General features: G+C 41.4%; 1 long non-coding RNA gene across 1 annotated transcript; it reads left to right on the top strand.

Annotated features, from left to right (window-relative positions):
• Window positions 1-12,516: 12,516 nt before the first annotated feature.
• LOC111874500 lies at window positions 12,517-15,636 on the top strand. The gene is made up of 3 exons (XR_002844572.2): window positions 12,517-12,597; window positions 14,391-14,534; window positions 15,545-15,636. It is a non-coding gene; the product is annotated as an uncharacterized LOC111874500 (long non-coding RNA).
• The last annotated feature ends 2,774 nt before the right edge of the window (window positions 15,637-18,410 follow it).

Genomic DNA, 18,410 nt, shown 5'->3' with positions numbered 1-18,410 from the left:
AGTCCTAATTTTCCCTGTATATTATCATTTCTTTCTACGATAGCTTGCTGTTACACCCTGAAGAATGAGGCAGTAGCTTATTCAAACACATTGGCATTTATCTGCCAGACTACACAGCGTCACATCCAAGAAGACAGCTACCGTCTGCTTGCCTCATCAGAATCGGACGCGCTATGGCGGCTGTGACTCTCAAGCCACCTGCCAAGGCTCTCGCGACAGTTCTTACTCCGTACTATTGCGTGTGTCGTCACTGGATTAACAAGTTCCCAAGGTTCAGTAAAGGTAAGTGATCTGAGGTTTCCAAGGCGGTGAATATTCAGATTAAAATCTTCCATGATATTACGCCGTGCTACTTGTGTGATGAGTGCCAAAGTTGTGGAGGAATAGAGGAGAATTCTACACTGAGGATGAACGCAAAAGGTTCTTTGAAATATTCGTATTTATCATCTAAACTGCACGGCTCTTCTTCTCGGTAGACAGCAACTTCAAGGAAAAGTGTATTTGTTCTCCTAAATTAAAATGCCCCTCATAACCATGTGTCGAAAACTTGTCATTAATTAGACAGAAAAGTCACATGTCAAGCAACACCTCGCCTCAAGGGTTGGTTTAGTGGTATTTTTTTATTGCTAGTGGGGTGGGACTAAGTCCCTTGTACTGCGACCACTTCTGGCCTATTGTACCAGCCCCAGATGATAGGTGAGGGTGATTTGTGGAGCATTTGGTGGAATGAAGATTGGCAGGGGAAACCGAAGTACTCGGAGAAAACCTGCCCCAGCGCCAGTTTGTCCACCAAAAATCCCACTTGACCAGACGCGGGATCGAACCCGGACCGCCGCGGTGGGAAGCCATCGACTAACCGCTTGAGCTATGGCGCGGCCGAAGTTGTTCAGTGGTAAGGTCTTAGATTTTTATTCGGAGGTCCTAGACTGGAATCTTGGCCAGAACACCAGTTGATTTGCCGAGATTTTCCTTGACTTTCCTCAGTCTTTTGAGGGGAAATTGTTATAGCACCTGAATTAGGCTTGATCGACCATCCAAATATTTTACAATTCATCATCGTTCATATCTCACAACAGAAGCACAACAGAATAAAATCAAACGGAAGAAAAACATTCAGTGTCGCCAACTGAAGTTCTTTTAATGTAGACAACACAAATTATGTTCTTCAATTTCCTAGTGTTTCCATCTTTTTCTCCCCCTGACATGCAAATGTCCATAACAATAAAGACAATAACATGTAAATCGCTATAGGAACACACTAATGGAAAGTAATATAGGCTTTAAATATTCAGTCTTTTAGTTAAATTTACCCATGTGTCTTTATCAAAAGGTTTAAATTAATTGAAATATTTCGTTTCCAAGTAATCGTATATGGACACAACCTGACCTGTAAATGGACTTGCTGAGATGGTTGCATAAGCTGGCGTCTTACCTTGTGTCTCGTCTTGGCATGTGCTTGGTAGAGGGCAGCACTTTCTTTCCGACTAGACTGCACGTTGTCTCCTGAAGCATTTGCAAGAGAAGAAGCGATCATGTAACAATCTCAGAGATATTAAATAAAGAAAAACATCCAACTAATTCCAAACTGTAGTCTGGCTTCATATGACGCCTTGAATAACCAGTCGGCCTAATGGCAGAAATGAACCCAGAAGTCAGATCTCACTCTTTCATAGCCTCCAATTAAAAACATGCACTTTCAAACAACCCAGAAACAGCATTCTCTACAGTTAGTCACTTCTCACGGTTGCGAACTGCTGGGGTGGACTGCCCTTCTCCTGTGTTGTACACAAGCACCTAATTCTACACTCTGTGCCCAGTAAAATGCAGGGGTATAGTGTTAGATGAAGCCGCAAACATGAAGGGCGAGGGTGTAATGATGTACATCCCTGCAGAGCTGTCACGCAATTCAGGTCACTCCTTGGCTAATCGAAGTTAAATTTTAGCTCAAAGTTGCAAATTACTTATAATTCAAGCTGACACTACTAAGACGATTATATACGATTATATATGTAAAATGAAAGGATTCCATAAGAGTGTTATATAAAGTTATATAAAACTGCCAATCTAAACAGTAGACATATAAGCTCATACTCTGGTGAATTCTTATATTTAAACAAATTCTTCATTTTATGCTAATGCCATTGTAAAACTAATATCCAGATCCGAGCTGATTCCTTATTATTTTATCTGTATTTTTACATATCTCCGCTTTTTAAAGAGTTTATATAATATATTTGTCTTATTTGCATACGTCATCTGATTACGACCGTTTACAGTCGACATATTTAGTGAGTTACAAGAAGTAATAACAAGTTCTAGGAAGAACAACGCTACGCTTCCAACAATTCTTCTACTGTTGCGTGTGTCCGTTGCAGCGGTAAAGTTGATACCTAGCCGCTGCTTAGCAACGATGAAGAAATGAACTCATAATAAACACAGACTGATGGGAGGGTTTTGTGAAGCACACCGTCGAGATGGACTCAGTTACCATGATATATAGTATGCGCCAAAATAACTGTACTGAAATGAAAAGACGTCCTGTTGCTACCACTCTCTATTCATGTGAAGGTCCCTTGCATGACAGAACCTTCTGAAATCCTGAAGAAATTGTCCGATCACCATGTCCCTGTAGCGTTCTTGGGTGACGGTAAGATCATTACCTTCCTCATCCTCAATGAAATAGGGGCCTAATATACTGTGTGCTGAGACGGCACACCATATCGTCACACGTGTACTGTGTAGCGGTTTCTGGAGGATAACATCTGGCCACTCAAAATCAAGGAAGCGAGTTGTCTGGCGTCCACTTCTGTATGAGCGGAAATAATACCCAAATATGAATACTTCTTCCTCCGTCGATAGACCCATTTTCAACAACTGCACAGCACAACTTCCTTTCCACTACTGGGAACACGTGCGGCTGGAGCTATGACCCGTCGACAAACGCACATGCGCGTTCGAGATCCGCAAGTTTCAGTACTGCATATTTGGCGCATACTGTACATCCAAGTTTTATGAAGATTGGTCCAGCCATCCGAAAATGAATTTGTGGGGATACACAGCCACACAGACAGCATAGTGATCGCGCAAGTCTTCTTTTATTTTCAAAGGAAAGGAAGTAGGCTAGAAAAAGGTTGTTTTAATTAAAATTGTGTGAGGTTTCAACTTATGATCTGTTGACAAACACAAGCAGGATACCATCTTTGAGAATATCCCTAACTGAACAATTGAATAAATCATCATCTTTGAGAAGTTAACTCTTGCTCATCTAGCTAAGAAATTTCCAGAATTTTTATAACCTACATGTTAATACTGCATTCACAGAAAGTGCCACTGCTCACTCTACTGAGCCAAACAAATCCAGTTCCGATCTTCCAGTTATATTTTTTATGATTTATTTGAATAAAAATTATCCAATCTATGGATAGGTCTTCCAAGTATCCCTTACTTGGCGCTTTCCTACCACAATTTTGTATGCATTCGTCTTGTCTCAAATGGGTGCTGCAAGCTCTAGTCATCTTATCCTCCTTGATTTGAACGTCATAATAATATCTGGCGATCAGTATAAATTACAAGTACTCTCTCTGAACAGTTGTCTCCGTTCTCCTGCTCCATCCTCTCATTCAGGTTCACGTGTTCTTGACTGCTGTCACTTTTTAACCATGGAGCAACGAGTTGATACCGAATTTCGTTTTAAACTGGATAAAACACCAACAGAAACTTATGAAACGTTGCAGACTGTCTGTGGTGATGAAGCCTGAAGCCGTAACCGTGCAGTTGAATTGTTTAAACGTTTAAAGACAGGTGTGAGGATCTTCAGGACTGTCCTTCAGCTTCTCGAAATGCAGACACAGTCGCAGATGTCCGTGAAACGGTGACGCGAGAACGTCCGTGGGCTCCCACAATGATTGCGGATGAATTAAACGTCAATGCGGAGACGGTACGTCAAATCCTTCCTGAAGATGTGCGGAAAGTTCGTCCCACACAGACTCACAGAGGAGCAGAAGCAACGGAGACTCGCATCACGCCAAGGCTTCATCCAGACTTGTCAAGACCGCCCCAGGTTCTTGGTTACCTTTACTCTTTCCTAAGGTGAAAACTGCTCTCAAAGGAAAGAGGGTTTCAGGATTCTGAAGACATTAAGAAACGTGACTGCCGAACTGAACGCTGTTCCTTTGGAAGTCTCTGCTGACCGTTTCCGAATATTTTTAACATTTGAACAAATTTATTCAAGTTGGCGGAGATTACTTTGACCAGAAATAACACAGTTGTGGTTATGTAGTATTGTACTCGTATAATTCACCCAACAATGCCCTAGAGTCGTATGCCATCAGGTACAATGGGCACATTTGAGGTCGCAGTAAAGGGACTCATTCTCACCCCACTCCTAGAGGAATGGTACAGAGTACCACAGTGTAGTGGGTGGGTCACTTATACGTACTCAGTCATGCATCTTAGCTTGGGAAAGGATTTCTTAAATTCGTTCCTTGTAAAGTGCATCTTTCCACGGCCCAGGGTACGTCGTGGCTGCTGTACGCAACCTCACGGAAGAAACGTCCTGTAGGTCCTGTATAGCTGTGTCTGCCTTCGCCACCGGCGTATGGATGTAGGTATTACGTTGAAAGAAGGATCCAGTTAAAGTTCTATTGATGACGTAGATGTCTACGTTACTAACTTAAGATGGCGCAACCTAATTCTCGTAGCAGATGGAGTACAGTGCTCTTAAGTCCTTCCAGAAACATATCTATGGAGTTCCATAATATGGACATAATATCTATGCTTTCGTCCGTCCGTGTGTCTGTCTATATCTGTTTTTCCAAAACAGCGTATCGTAGAAAAGAAATTGCGACGCAAAAGATTTTACTCGATGAGGAAGAACACCGAGTAATTCTTTTATCTTATTAATATACATACATGTATAATTATGTTATTAACTTATTTAATTTTATCACTTGTAGTTATAATTGTATTTGCATTGTATTCATTGTGTGTAGTGTGTCCTTTTTTGTTTGTGTAGTTTTGTGTCCTATTTTGTTTGTGTGTTATTTGTGTGTTGTGTCTTATTGTAGTATCACTGCCAGAGGGTAAAAACACATTTGCAGTTTAAATAAATAAATAAATATAATAATAATAATAATAATAATAATAATAATAATAAATATATATTGAAGTTTAACTCGGCTTCTTTCCCTATTCTTTCCTCCCTAAGAAAGGCACTGTAACTCTGGAGAAAGTAAGTACTTAACCTTCATTGCCTTTTATAGTAACCGTGGTAAAGGCATTTGTTTATACTAGATTATGGTGTGACGTATGTTAAGATAAATTAGTTGTGTTCAAGTTGTTATAAGCTGTGTACTGAACTCTTATATATGCGAAATTCCAAGGTCAAGCCGTTTTAGTACTGGATTACTCTTATAATTTTCATTATACATCCTACCCCACAATAATTTTCTTCCAAAGGTTACAGAAATTATGCGTGTTTTAGCCCAAGAACACAGAGACGAACAACAAAAATATATCTTGAAAATCCATCACAGATTTTTCTGCGAAGATAAACTGACCTTAGAATAAATCGTGATTATTCCTGCATTTCTGTAGTCAGAATAAAAAAATACGAAACCTCTTGATGTCATAAATATTGGAGACAGAAAGCCATGAATGTCGACAGCAGGGCTTTATTTCTGGCCTTGGTTTAGACTAATGGGCCGCTACTTCTGGAAACGCCAATAATAGCCGAGGTAGACCTTGGCTGCCTCCTGCAACACTGCAGACCGCACGAGTTCCAGCAATGCAACTATGCTCGTGAGCTCTCAGCTCTCAATCGTCGAGTACATCTTTTTGCGTAATATAATAAGTGTTTAAATTTATGCTCTAAAGAAGTGCGGGTATTTTCAAAATGCGTTCTTTGTAATTTTTCATTCCCCAGCGGCCTCAGTACCCGTCTATTGTAAATACTATGAATATTCCTTTAGTTTATTTCGAATTATACGCCTCACGCTGACCACTTTTGGTGGAAATAAGCACAAACAATTCGTAATATAGAAAATATATGTATAAGCCAGTTGTTATAAAAATATTTACGAACAGACGAATATATTGTGACATGTCTAACCGTTGCTAGGCAACGGGAGGTGGAACGAGTTACCACGAAGACAGAACCTTGATAAACAGTCGGTTGCCAAGTTACGCAACAGTGGAATCTAGGTTACGCAACAGTAAGGAAAGCGGTGTTTCTCCGTACCGTCCCGAGTAGAACCGAAATGAGCCGAGCCAAAGCGTGCTGGTTGCTACGCAGCAATAAACAACTCTCGGTGGCGTTGCCCAGCAACGCCTGTAAACAGGGCGATTACGCAGCAGGGAAGCGAGGTGAGTTTTCCGCCGTCCGACTGAGGGTTTGTAAGGGAGACTGGAATGCGTAAGGAGAGAGTTAAAATGTAGCAGCCGTCGAAGACAGTTGAAGTCAAGCAGTCGCCGAGTCGGGTTGTATCGAGTGCATGGCAGTGACTCCAGCAGGAGACGTAATTGTGATACTGCAGATGGCAGTAGTGGTAAGATTGTAAATTGTGTAATTGTGAGAACGTGTGTTCAATAAATTCGCTACATCCAAGACAGCGTGAAGTTATTTGTCGCGTGACATACCCAACACGTGACAATATTATTTCACCTAACATTGCCGCGTTCATGTGAGCCGCTAGTTTTTTTTCGGCGGGTAGAAGCCAGCTGGGCAGGGAGGTTCGGGGGGTTCTTAAAATTTAGAAACTTGCCTTTCAAAGATATTTAAGACTATCTTTTATCTTCATCCTAGAGTATTCAGGAAATACTTTTAATTTGTATTAATTATGTCTTCTATATTAATTATATTATATATTGAGTTTGAATCCAACTCAAGCCATGGATGTATGTATGCTTTTATTCTTTTTGTGGGTACCGCCCTGCGTCGGGCTGCTCCCCCATCCAAGGAGCCCTATCGACTGTCTAAAATTAAGAAACTGAAGTGGAACAAAGCGTTTCACGGTTGCCCTATTCTGCAAGTGGAAGCAACAGGAATAGATAGATAGATAGATAGATAGATAGATAGATAGATAGATAGATAGATAGATAGATAGATAGATAGATAGATATATAGATAGATAGATATATAGATAGATAGATAGATAGATAGGGCTGCATTTTACAATAATAAAATAGATGATCTTGAAGCCAACATAAAGACATTAGACAGCTGCAGTGACAATTAAATTAGCCTGACGACATTTGATATCACCCTCCCAGCCTCACCTGTCAGTATTAAATTTAATCAGAATTAATTTGTGCCTTCACAGATGTCACATGCCGACGGATAAGCACGAGATGTTTCTTTTAAGCGTAAATTTCACGATTCTTTATTCAGATTATATTCACAGGCTTTGGCAGACTACTAATTAGTAATGGAGATATAATTCGAAATGGAAACGTTGAAGTGTTCCTATGCTTAATTAAGTTCCACGTAATTGAGACGTACAAAAAGTGGCTATATAGCGTCAACGTTTTTAACCTTGGCACTAGAAGAAAGTAAGAAGCCAGCTTCAAGCTCGACAGCTCTTTCCGAGGAAACATTTCTTGGGTCCCATTGGATAGGAGGCTGGAAGGGTCTCAGAATCTGTCCGAACACTGTGAGTAAGAGAGAAATTTGTACATAACGGGAATCGAACCCCTTTTCCTCGATCATTCAAGCCAGTAGCCTAGACTAAATTGCGAGCCATAACATTGCATTTGGAATAGAGCAGGCATGTCAAACTCAACTTGTACAGAGGGCCACCTCAGCCCTATAAATAATAGTCCAGGGCTGCACTTCAAAATAGAAATATATATTAGATTTTGATACAAGGAAATTTAATTCTATTTATTATTTAGGAATAATTTCAACATAATTACCTAAAGTCACATATCTGACAGTTTTAAAAAGCAAGAGAATGCCATTTTTGACAAGTATCAAACAGCTTTTCAATATGTAAAAAATAGATTACACAATAAATTATGTTAGAAATAGCAAAACACTGAATTTCCTGTAGCCTGCTAATTTATGTCTGTGTGAGTCTTCTTGTCTTCTGGTCTGTTGGAAAATTGTCTTTACAAAAAATATTTCTACTAAAATTTTAATATTTATTTTATTATCAATTAGCTCTAAAAGTTGAGGGGCTGCATGTTTGACACGGCTGGGATAGAGGGTACCAGCGAGAAGGGAGCGATTTGGCACTGACATGTCCTTTTGCAATGTCAGCACGCTTAATGGTGAGTGTGAACAAAACTTAGTAAAAGATCCGGCCGTTTCGTCCTCAGTGGATAATTGATGGTAGCCTGGAGGTAAGGAAGTCTCCAGAGCTAATATTGGCACAGTGGTGAGAAAGGAAGAAATGTTCCAGGAATCAAACCCAGACGCGTCAGCCAGTAACTAATCACTTAACTGGTTGCGATATTCCGGTTTATTACGAAAGTCTTAACTGACCAGGAAGTGACCATGGGAGAAACATACGTGTATTGTGCCAGAGGAAGGTTCACTGCAAGGTCGACTGCGACATTTGGTGGCGTCACTTTTGTTCAGTACATGCAGTGAAACAGGATTCACTACCGAGGAGATTGCGTCAGGTAAGGATTTGTGTGGTCAATAATAAAGTCAGTATGCTCTACGAAGCACTGGACATCATGACTTGCTTAAGCAACCTTACGGAAAAAAGTCCTGTGTTGGTACGTTTGAATTTCCCACCGACGTCTGGATAGCGGTAATATGTTTGATATACAATCTAGCACATTGCTCACGATGACGTAACTATCAATGACGCAATCTCGTCCTAGCAGTAGACCGAGTATATAACAGATTGCATGCAATTGTGATAGGGCCTGTACATACAGGCCTACTCAGTGCCCTCTTCAGCCATTGGGCCAAATGGGCACAGAGACAAGCAGTTGAAGGGGAGAGGCAACTTATCAAGAGTAAAATGTCAACACAGCCCAAATGTTAAAAATGTCTTTGGGAAAAAAGGCACTGCTGTTATCTATTTGTTTTATTAGCTTTTTAACAGTAATTAATATTTGTGATATTAGAATCTTTGCCGGTGATGATTGCTCATTTTCCACCCTGAAGGCGGGAGTAGTGCGTGCTTTCGAAACACTGGAACCTATCCACCAAAATACCCAACATCTCATAACAGAAAACAACACTCTCCAAGTACAAAGTGAAGTTGTCCAACTAATGAAGCAATAAGTCATGAAGACGTATGGGGGAGTGGATATATAAGTCCACATTTTCTTGACCTCGACACTAGTTGGAGCTATGTAGTCAGCTTCACGTCCCGGCCGTGTTACCCTCGGGAAAGAGCCCGCAGTACCCATTCTATAGGAGGTTGGGTGGGCCCCAGAGCCGGTCTGAACGATATGAGGAATTGAAGATTCTTTAACCTGCCGGTACTCGAACTCCGACTTCTCGGTCGTCCAGACCGTAGCCAGTCACTATACTGACTGAGCTATCCCGGCTCTACACCCTCCAGGTCTTTTCTTAATTTACTGGGATGCAATTTTGTTGTAAATTATTACATTTACATCGTTGCTTTCCAGAGCTTCGTAAGGAAGCTAAATTGGTATAGTTTTTGCATAAAGTCTTAAAATTGTATACGGACAGGCTGTCTGAAGCGATATAAACTTCTGGCTTGTATCTGGGAGGTTCGAGGTTCCAGTTCCTGCCAGAGCACAAAATAACTTGGCTGAAGATTTAGTGGGTTTCCTCAGTTTGTACAAGAAAATTAATAAAAAAATGCCTTAAACAAGGCAATTACCGTGTTCTGTACATCTTTATAATCCATTACGCACCAATGATCATGCTATCTGAAGCTGTATCAATTGAAATACTGAAGATCTCTTAATTAAGCATAAATGAATAAATTTATGCCTATAATGTAATTATAATTAATGGCGATGAAATACAGTACAGTAGTCCTCTCGGACTGGCAGCAACAGCGATACGCTATTAACATCAGACGTTTCGGTGACCGTCTCTGTCTCCATCGTCATGGACTGATGAGTAGGAATAAAATAAAATAATAATAGGAGAAGTAAAATGGACATAAACCTGCCTTGCAGTTCATGTGAGTACCACATTGTATGGGAAACCACAGGTCTTCTTAACCTGTTTCTTGAGAAACTTTGTTGTGAAAACTGTCTTTATCTTTTAAGTGACGGAAAAAATCTCTGAAACGTCTTTTACTTCATATCACCGAGCTATTCGCAAGAGAAAGTTTATTGTGTTACAGGTTCGAAGCCTGAATGTGGTCTAAATAATTCGATATTTGGAATACACTTTCAATTTCTAAGAAAACAAAATGGCTTTTTGAAAGGTTTGGGGTCCTCAGACAGATGACTGTGAGGAGTATTGTCTTCCAGAATGTGACACCGTGTAGTTCGGTAGAAGTTCAGTGACGTTTCTCAGTAACGTCTATGGACTTCTACAGGACTACACGGCGTCACATCTGGTAAGAAAGTGGTCTTCATACTGCATTTCCGCTACAAAAACCGACCTCCTCAATCAGTTCAGAGGAATATTCGATATGAATCGATATGTATTGTCAGACAGCCTCTGTGGTCTAGTGGTCAGAGATCCTGGCTACAGATCGAGAGGTCCGGGTTTGATTCCTGGCGCTACCAGATTTTCTGAGCAGTAGTGGGTCTGGAACGGGGTTTACTGAGCTTCGTGGGGATAATTTAGGAGCTATTTCAAGGAAATAGCGGCTCCGGTCCAGAAAACTGAAATTAACGGCCGTGGGGATTCGTTGCGATGACCACGCGACACACTCTATCCGCTAAAGATGGCACTAACTTCGCCGACAAGCGGTGGTCGCTCGGTCGGTATAGTTCGCTTGCGGACTATAATCACGGAGTTTGTTTGTTAGAATCGCAGGACGTACGTACGTACGTACAGTCTGTGGGCACAATGCAGAGTTTCTCACTGTTAAATCAGGCGGTACATACAGTTACCAATTGCTTTAAAGGGTTAACTTCTTTCCCTGAAACTGCGACGAATCTTTGAGGAGAAAACAGAGAGGTAATCAAACCCATGCCCCCTGTCCAGGATTCCGCAACTTATCGCAGTGAACCAAAGGAACTTAGTACAGCTGACCTCATGATTAACTAGCACTAGACCGCAACGGACAAAGTCCATTTCTTCATGTATTGATGACGTGCCTTGGAGCAACAATAATTCTGGGGGATCTGCGAGAGGATATTTGTATACAACTATCTATCTATCTATCTATCTATCTATCTATCTATCTATCTATCTATCTATCTATCTATCTATCTATCTATCTATCTATCTATCTATCTAACACAAACACATTGTAAACGCACACAGACATCCATGCCTTCAGTGATGTTCGAACCTACGATCCCAGGGTTCGTGGGAACGAAGACAGTTCATGCCTTAGACCACGCAGCCACTGTGACCGGCCGTATGTTTGTCCCTGTGCTTAACTAATTAAGTAGTGGATGTGTATGAGTAATTCACGTATTCTAGACCTCGGCACTAACCGCAGGTGAGTGGTCAGCCTCATGCCTCGGCCGCTTTACCACCGGGGAAAAAACCCGGCGCATATTCGAAAGGAGGCTGGGTGGACCACAGAGCCAGTCTGGACAACGTGGAGAACAAAAGATTCTTGACCCTACAGGGAATCGAACTCCGAAACCTCGGGCGTCCCCCGTACCCAGTAAACAGTTACTTGCTGAGCTTGCTAAATGCGGTTGTGCTGGACTCAACCCCATTTAACACCCGCTTGTAACGCTGTATGACAACTGCAAAGAGTTTTCAGATTTTGTTTTTTCTGTCTGTACTGAGCTTGCGCCTCCCTAAATAATTTCCCATATTTTTTATGTGTTCCTTCTACATAGTTTATTCTAGTCTTACATGTTCACATTTTTTACATAAAGATTTTACCAATTTTTGGGGGGGNGCTTTCGGAAAATCAGCATTATGTGTTTAGCACCCACTTTCTTAAACGCAGAAAACAAATTCTTTTGTCTATTCATCTTCTGAACGCACTCAGTCTCAAATTCTTGCTTTCTTCCGCGCAATTCCGCTTCATTCTTTTCTATTACACAATTCTACATATTTCGTTTCACGCCAAATGCGTTTTGTTTCCTGGTAAAAGCCATCGAAAATTGTTCCGACCTTATCGAAAAAGATCGTTGTCCCTTTTTGTCGTTGCGTTGATTGTTAACAATTATATCCCATCTGTTTGTGTGAATTTCTTCCTGATTCTGCCAAGTCTGTGCCAGAAATTACGGACGGCACAAAACTTATAAAACCCATGTAGGTAAAAGTTGTCCATACAGACAGCGGGGTTTGAACACGGAATCTCTTTATTGGTATGGTCCAAGATTTTGTGTCCCTAGACGGCGCGGCCACCAGGATCAACAGTTCCTTGCCACGCGACCTACAAGGAGAAGGCGGAACTTAGCCACCATCCGACCACAGGATTTGTTTCTTTTTTCCGAGGTTCGACGGGCTATATAAAGGCCAGGCTGGGACCTTCTGTCACCAGTGCTTAACTACACCAGTCAACAATGTACCAGATCGTAAGTACGAAACAACTTCGCCATTTTACTAGGATCTTAATGAATATAATACGTTCTCTAGTTCTTATGACACTGCATCAAATGCAATAACTAACTCCATGGAGCCTGTCCTTCCTTTAGAACCCACCAATTGTGCAGCTACTCAAGAAATTTCAAAATTTTGTGGAAGCCGAAGGCTCATTACCGTGATCATAAGGGTCTTCCACTGGTCCTTTACTTGAGCCAGATAAATCCAGTCCATACCACCCTATTCTATTTCTCTAAAACCCATTTTAATATTATCCACTCACCTATGTCTTCGCCTTCTTAGCGGTCTCCTTCCTTCCGACTTTCCCACCAATATCCTATATGAATTTCTCCTCGCCCCCATTCGTGCTACATGCCCCGTCCTTCTCATCTTCCTTGACTTGATCATTCTAATTATACTTGGAGAAGAGTACAAGTTATGAAGCTCCTCATTATGCAGTTTTCTCCAACCCCCTCATCCCTCTTCGGTCCAAATATTCTCCTCAACACCCTCAGTCTATTTTCCTCCCTTAATGTCAGATGCTTAGTTTCATGCGACGTCCCCACGTACAAAATCCTGCACTTCATCCAAAGTGCAGGATTATTGAGTGGATAATCGGAAGGGGAGGCACAATAGATCACTGTGGTCACGGTGCAAGGGCCAAGAAGGCCCACCCCTTATACATCCATCCATCCATTCATTCATTTATTCATTCATTCAAGTTCACACCCATACATAACCACAGGCAGAATTATAGTTTTGTATATTCCAAATTTTATGTTCATAGACAGCAGACGAAAAGCAAAAGTTCTGGACTAAATGGCAGCAAGCATTACCTAAATTCAGTCTCCTCTTAACTTCCTCCTGAATGAAATTTTTATCTATTTCTTTCATTCCCAAATATCTGAAATGTGCGACATTTTCAAATGCTTTATTAGCTATTCTGTTGACGGGACATCAACAAATACGTACTTGACTTTATTTGTATTTACTTCTAGACCAACCTTTTCACTAAAGTTAGAATTTCTGTGTTTTTCTTTATGGTATCTATTTTATCTCCAAACTGATATGGCCATTAATTTGAGTCCAATCTGGTTTTCCTGGACCTTCCTAATGGCATATTCTAAAGCAAAGTTGAAAAGCAATGACGTTATAGCATCTCCCTCTTTTAGACAATTCTGAATATTAAATCTATCAGAAAAATATTTATCTATGTAGACTTAACTATCGGTTTCATTAAAAACATTTTAATCACCCTAACTAGTTCCATAGGTACCCCAAACTCAATGAGAATATTATACAATACTCCCCTCCTAACTGAATCACAGGCCTTCTTGACGTCTATGAATAGCTGATGTACTGTCTGAACGTACTCCCATTTTTTCTCCAATATCTGACGAATGCAAAAGCTCTGATCTGTAGTTGATCTGTTATGATGAAACCCACACTAGTGATCCCCAATAATTCCATCTATACAGGGTGTTTCACGACTTTAGGGCATAATTGCAGGAGGTGATTTCCTAGGTCTTTGTGATCAAAATGTGTGATGTTTATATGAACTTTTTTGATCACAAAGACCTAGGAAATCACGTCCTGCAGTTATACCCTAAAATCGTGAAACAACCTGTATATGGACTTAACCTTGAGACAAGAATATTGGATAAAACTTTGTATGAAGTTGATAGTAGTGATATCCCAAGATAATTATGGGGTTAAACATTGAGATTATGAGGAAGTTTCGCGTGCTGCTATTACATCCAGCTCATAGTGACGTAATGTGTTTCAGGTTCTCCTCGTCCTGGCTCTGATCGCAGTGGCCGCGGCCCAGTATCCGTACTACGCCGGATACTATGGCAACGGATACTACGGCACATATGCCAGTCCGTATGCCTACTCCGGTCTTGGCTACGGCTTCTACGGCCGTTAAGCGGTAAATAAATCTACGGAACAAAGTCCGAGACTGACAGCAATAGCATATACCTCATAGAAATAATCATTCACTTAAAGACAATTCAAATTGCTCGTTAGGCAGAGATTATTATTTCTAAAGTCGGGTTAGGGAAAGAATGAATACAAATTCTCCTTCCACCTGGATCTGTAGTTTCTAACAATTGCCTAGCAGCGCTGCGTGCCTGCCGCTACTCCCACAAGTTACCGCTTGCATTGTGGAGATCGTTAATTCTGTTTTTACGTTCTTGGTTTCCTGTCGGCGACGACGGGGAAATGTACGCTGTGTGGGCGGGGCCGAGAGCGGGCGCGTTCACCGTCTGTGTTCATCTCGTCCGGTAATCGTAATAAACAGATATCTTCCAGAAAACTTTTAATCACAAAACACAAAAATAACATATAATATTGATATAAAGAACATACGCGGTAGCGTAGTTGGTTGGCACAATATGCTACAAGCCGGTACGTTAAGGATTCAATTCCAGATGAGATCATTGGATCCTTTTTCAATTGACCTAATCCTTCCATCCTCATTATGGTCCTGGAGTCGACTCAGTCTCAAAGAGAAATGAGTAACAGGAATGTTCCTGGGGGGTAAATGTCGGCCAGTGCGTGAGGCTGACAACCTTACTGACATCTGTGAGCCTACACTCTGGAAAATATGGCAGCCTCGACGGCTTTTTACAGGGATAACTTTACCTTTATCGCACAAGACAAGTGCACAGACTCTGGGAAAAAATGGACAGTTTTATATGTTAAACGAAGTGATGCATGTGAATATCATTCATTGTGGTCCAAAGGGTCAAAAATGACCGTTAAATAGAACCTCGCTTTTGTTTCTGGAAACTATAATCTGAGCAATTTATGACTTTACAGAAATGTAGTCAAGTATTACTGTAAAACTGTATATAGATATTGTTAGTCCATAAGGAAATGTTTAATTCGCAACCAGATCTTTACCATAAACTGATGGTCCCTATACTCTTGTTGCAGTGGCAGGAGCGGACTTCCCTGCGCCAACGAAAATGGATTCATCTTTTACAAATGAAATGTATAATTTGACATCAATAAACCGAGTTGGTTCCCTTCAGAATTAAATAAATTATCTTCTTAATTTTTCCCTCCTTCATTCCCTCCCTTTATTCAATCACAATGGCCTCACGTGTGATTTGAGGGGATAGCGGTCTCAAGATTTCCTCTCAACACCGACGCTTAACTGCAATATTTTGCGTCGTGAAGCCTTGCGTGAGTGGCGCTGGGTCTGGAAGGTCCCAGCCAAGGAGGTACAACTAAAAGTTTCGAAGCTTCAGAATCAATTCTGAACCCGAAAGGACAGAAGGCACAATCCGTCATGTAAGGCAATGATTTGGAGCCTTCGGGATTCGGTCTCCAGAGTCACCAAAGAATGCAGAAAATTTCGTATTTTTCCTTCGATATAACGACGTAAGTTCCGAGGGTCTCAGGGCGGTGGCCATGAAGGCGATCTGCTGGCATATGGCTCTCTGCATTCCCGATGTTTCGAAGGAATTATTATTTCAACTCAAGAATCGAATAGTAACCAACGCAAGCAGAGAGCGGGACTCGTATCCCGGAAGGGAATAGTCTTCAATACAACGATGGTGTACCAAGTTAAACAGCGCCGAATGACAGAATGAACTGGCGAATATGTGGAAGGAACTGAAAGTAAGACACTATTTCAGCATTTGCCTGGGAACACTGAGCATAATTACCAATACTCTGAATCTGCAGTGAGACCCGAATGCATGGATCGCGAATACCAGAGAATGCTAACTGCATTTCAATTTGCACTTAAATCTTGTCTGAGTGAAGGGGGCACGCGATAGCGTAATTGGGTGAGGCATTGTGTTACAAGCCGGAAGGTCGCGGGATCGATTCCCGTTGAGGTCATTGGATTTTAAAATTGACCTAATATTTTCAACCGCACTATGGCCCTGAGGTCGACTCAGCCTCTAACAGAAATGAGTATGAGGAATATTACTGGAGGTAAAGGGCGGCCGGAGCGTAAGGCTGATAACCTTACTGTCAGCTGTGAGTCGATTGTTAGGAAATGATGGAGCTTCGACGTCTCCCAACTCTATGGGCTTCCACGGCCTGTTACAGGGATAGCTTTACCTTCTTAATCTAAGTGAAAATCATTTCTTGTGTATGGTTGGGAGTCGGGATTCAAGGGAGGGTGTTTATGGGTTCCGCACCCCTACTACCCAGTGCATGTGGAATGACACGAAATATGTGAATTTAGTGTAACATTTAACCATGGAAGCAGATTTGATGAAATAAACGAACGGGTATAGAAAGAGTCGCCGTGAATTTATTTAATGGCAGATTATTATCATCAGGGAAGTAACGCCGTATAATTTGGCAGAAGTTTATATATGTATCGGAGCAACGTGCTGCGTCCGGCAGATTGGAGGCTGTACTTCCTTCGGAAACGTCAATAAATTTCTGTCTGACAACACGGCATCATGAGACTATATCATTTTTCATAGTGACCGCTGTGAGAACCTGAAAACTAACTTATGTCTTGCAGTTTTCAAAATATTCTGTTTTAATGACCAGCACTTTAAATCCGTTGTATTTAAATATTCCCACGACACACTCTTATTCGTGGTTTTGCCTTGATTGTTCAGTCTTCTGCAGCAGCTACTTTCCAACATGGCCGCTTCATGAAACAGATACCCTAACCTCGAGCTGAACTTATGTCTCATTCCTCAGAACTCCTCCGCTAAGCGTCTCTGTTTCCTTCTAATCACAAATGTGACCTTGCACACCTCAGCGAGATCCAGTTCTAGGGCCCACCCAGCTTCCTGTCCGATGGGTACCAGCTGCCCTTCCCCGGGGGGTAAAGCGAGCAGGTGCGTGAAGCTAACCAGTCGGCTCTAAGTAATGCCGAGGTCAAGAATATGTGGATCTATACATCCCTCCCTCGTACATCTTCATGTTGTATTGCTTAATTAGTTAAGCACAGGGACAACTTTATATACACGAATGAATGTAACAGAAAAGTAGAATTTCTGAATTCTGCTCAGAACCTCATCCTCCGACCTGTGCTTGGATTTATCAACAAATCTCTTCCCATCAGGTTTTATGTATTTTGCAGTGCTTGAGTGCGATCTGCATGACTCACCATTCGCATTTTTCTCGATTTTATCTTCGTAACAATATCTGGCGAAGGACAAACATAATGAGGCTCTTTCTAGCCTCCCGCCGCTACTACTCTCTTAGGCCCACTTGCTCCCTGTTATCAGAGACAATTTCTGCTGTTGCAGATCAGAAAGGTAAAATATTCTGAACTCTGACAATATTTGTCCTAATTTAATTTATTCTCACCTTGTCACCATAACAATATCACGTGAAAAATTCTTATAATTCATGAAGCTCCTCAATGCTAGGGTGACAATACTTGTTAAACAAAACCACTAACTCATGGATCTGAGCCCTTCTTGGGAAGCTGCCAATTGTGCAGCTACTCAAGAACTTCCCAGCATTTTATGGAATAGGTAGGTTCATTACAGTGTTCACAAGAGCTCTCCACTGGTCACTATCCTGAGCCAGATCAATCCATCCCATCCTATCTCTCTGAGATCCATTTTAATATTGCCCACACACCTACGCCTTGATTTTCCTAGTGGTCTAAATTAATCATACCTCGTATTTAAAATTAAGAAAAAAAGACGAAAAAACGCTGATGACGTAGCCGTAACGTTTTAGACATATTCGGGAAGTTCTCAGTTCGAATATCGGCTGGAACACCAACTTTCCTGACCGACCTTAAGTGGAATTCCTTGGTTCCCGCATGCAAACGCTGTAATAGCGCTATGGTCAGACAGACCGCAAGAAC

Source organism: Cryptotermes secundus, unplaced genomic scaffold (genome assembly GCF_002891405.2).
Source record: "Cryptotermes secundus unplaced genomic scaffold, Csec_1.0 scaffold561, whole genome shotgun sequence".
NCBI classification, from domain to species: Eukaryota; Metazoa; Arthropoda; class Insecta; order Blattodea; family Kalotermitidae; genus Cryptotermes; species Cryptotermes secundus.
This window is presented reverse-complemented; position numbering and strand designations above follow the sequence as displayed.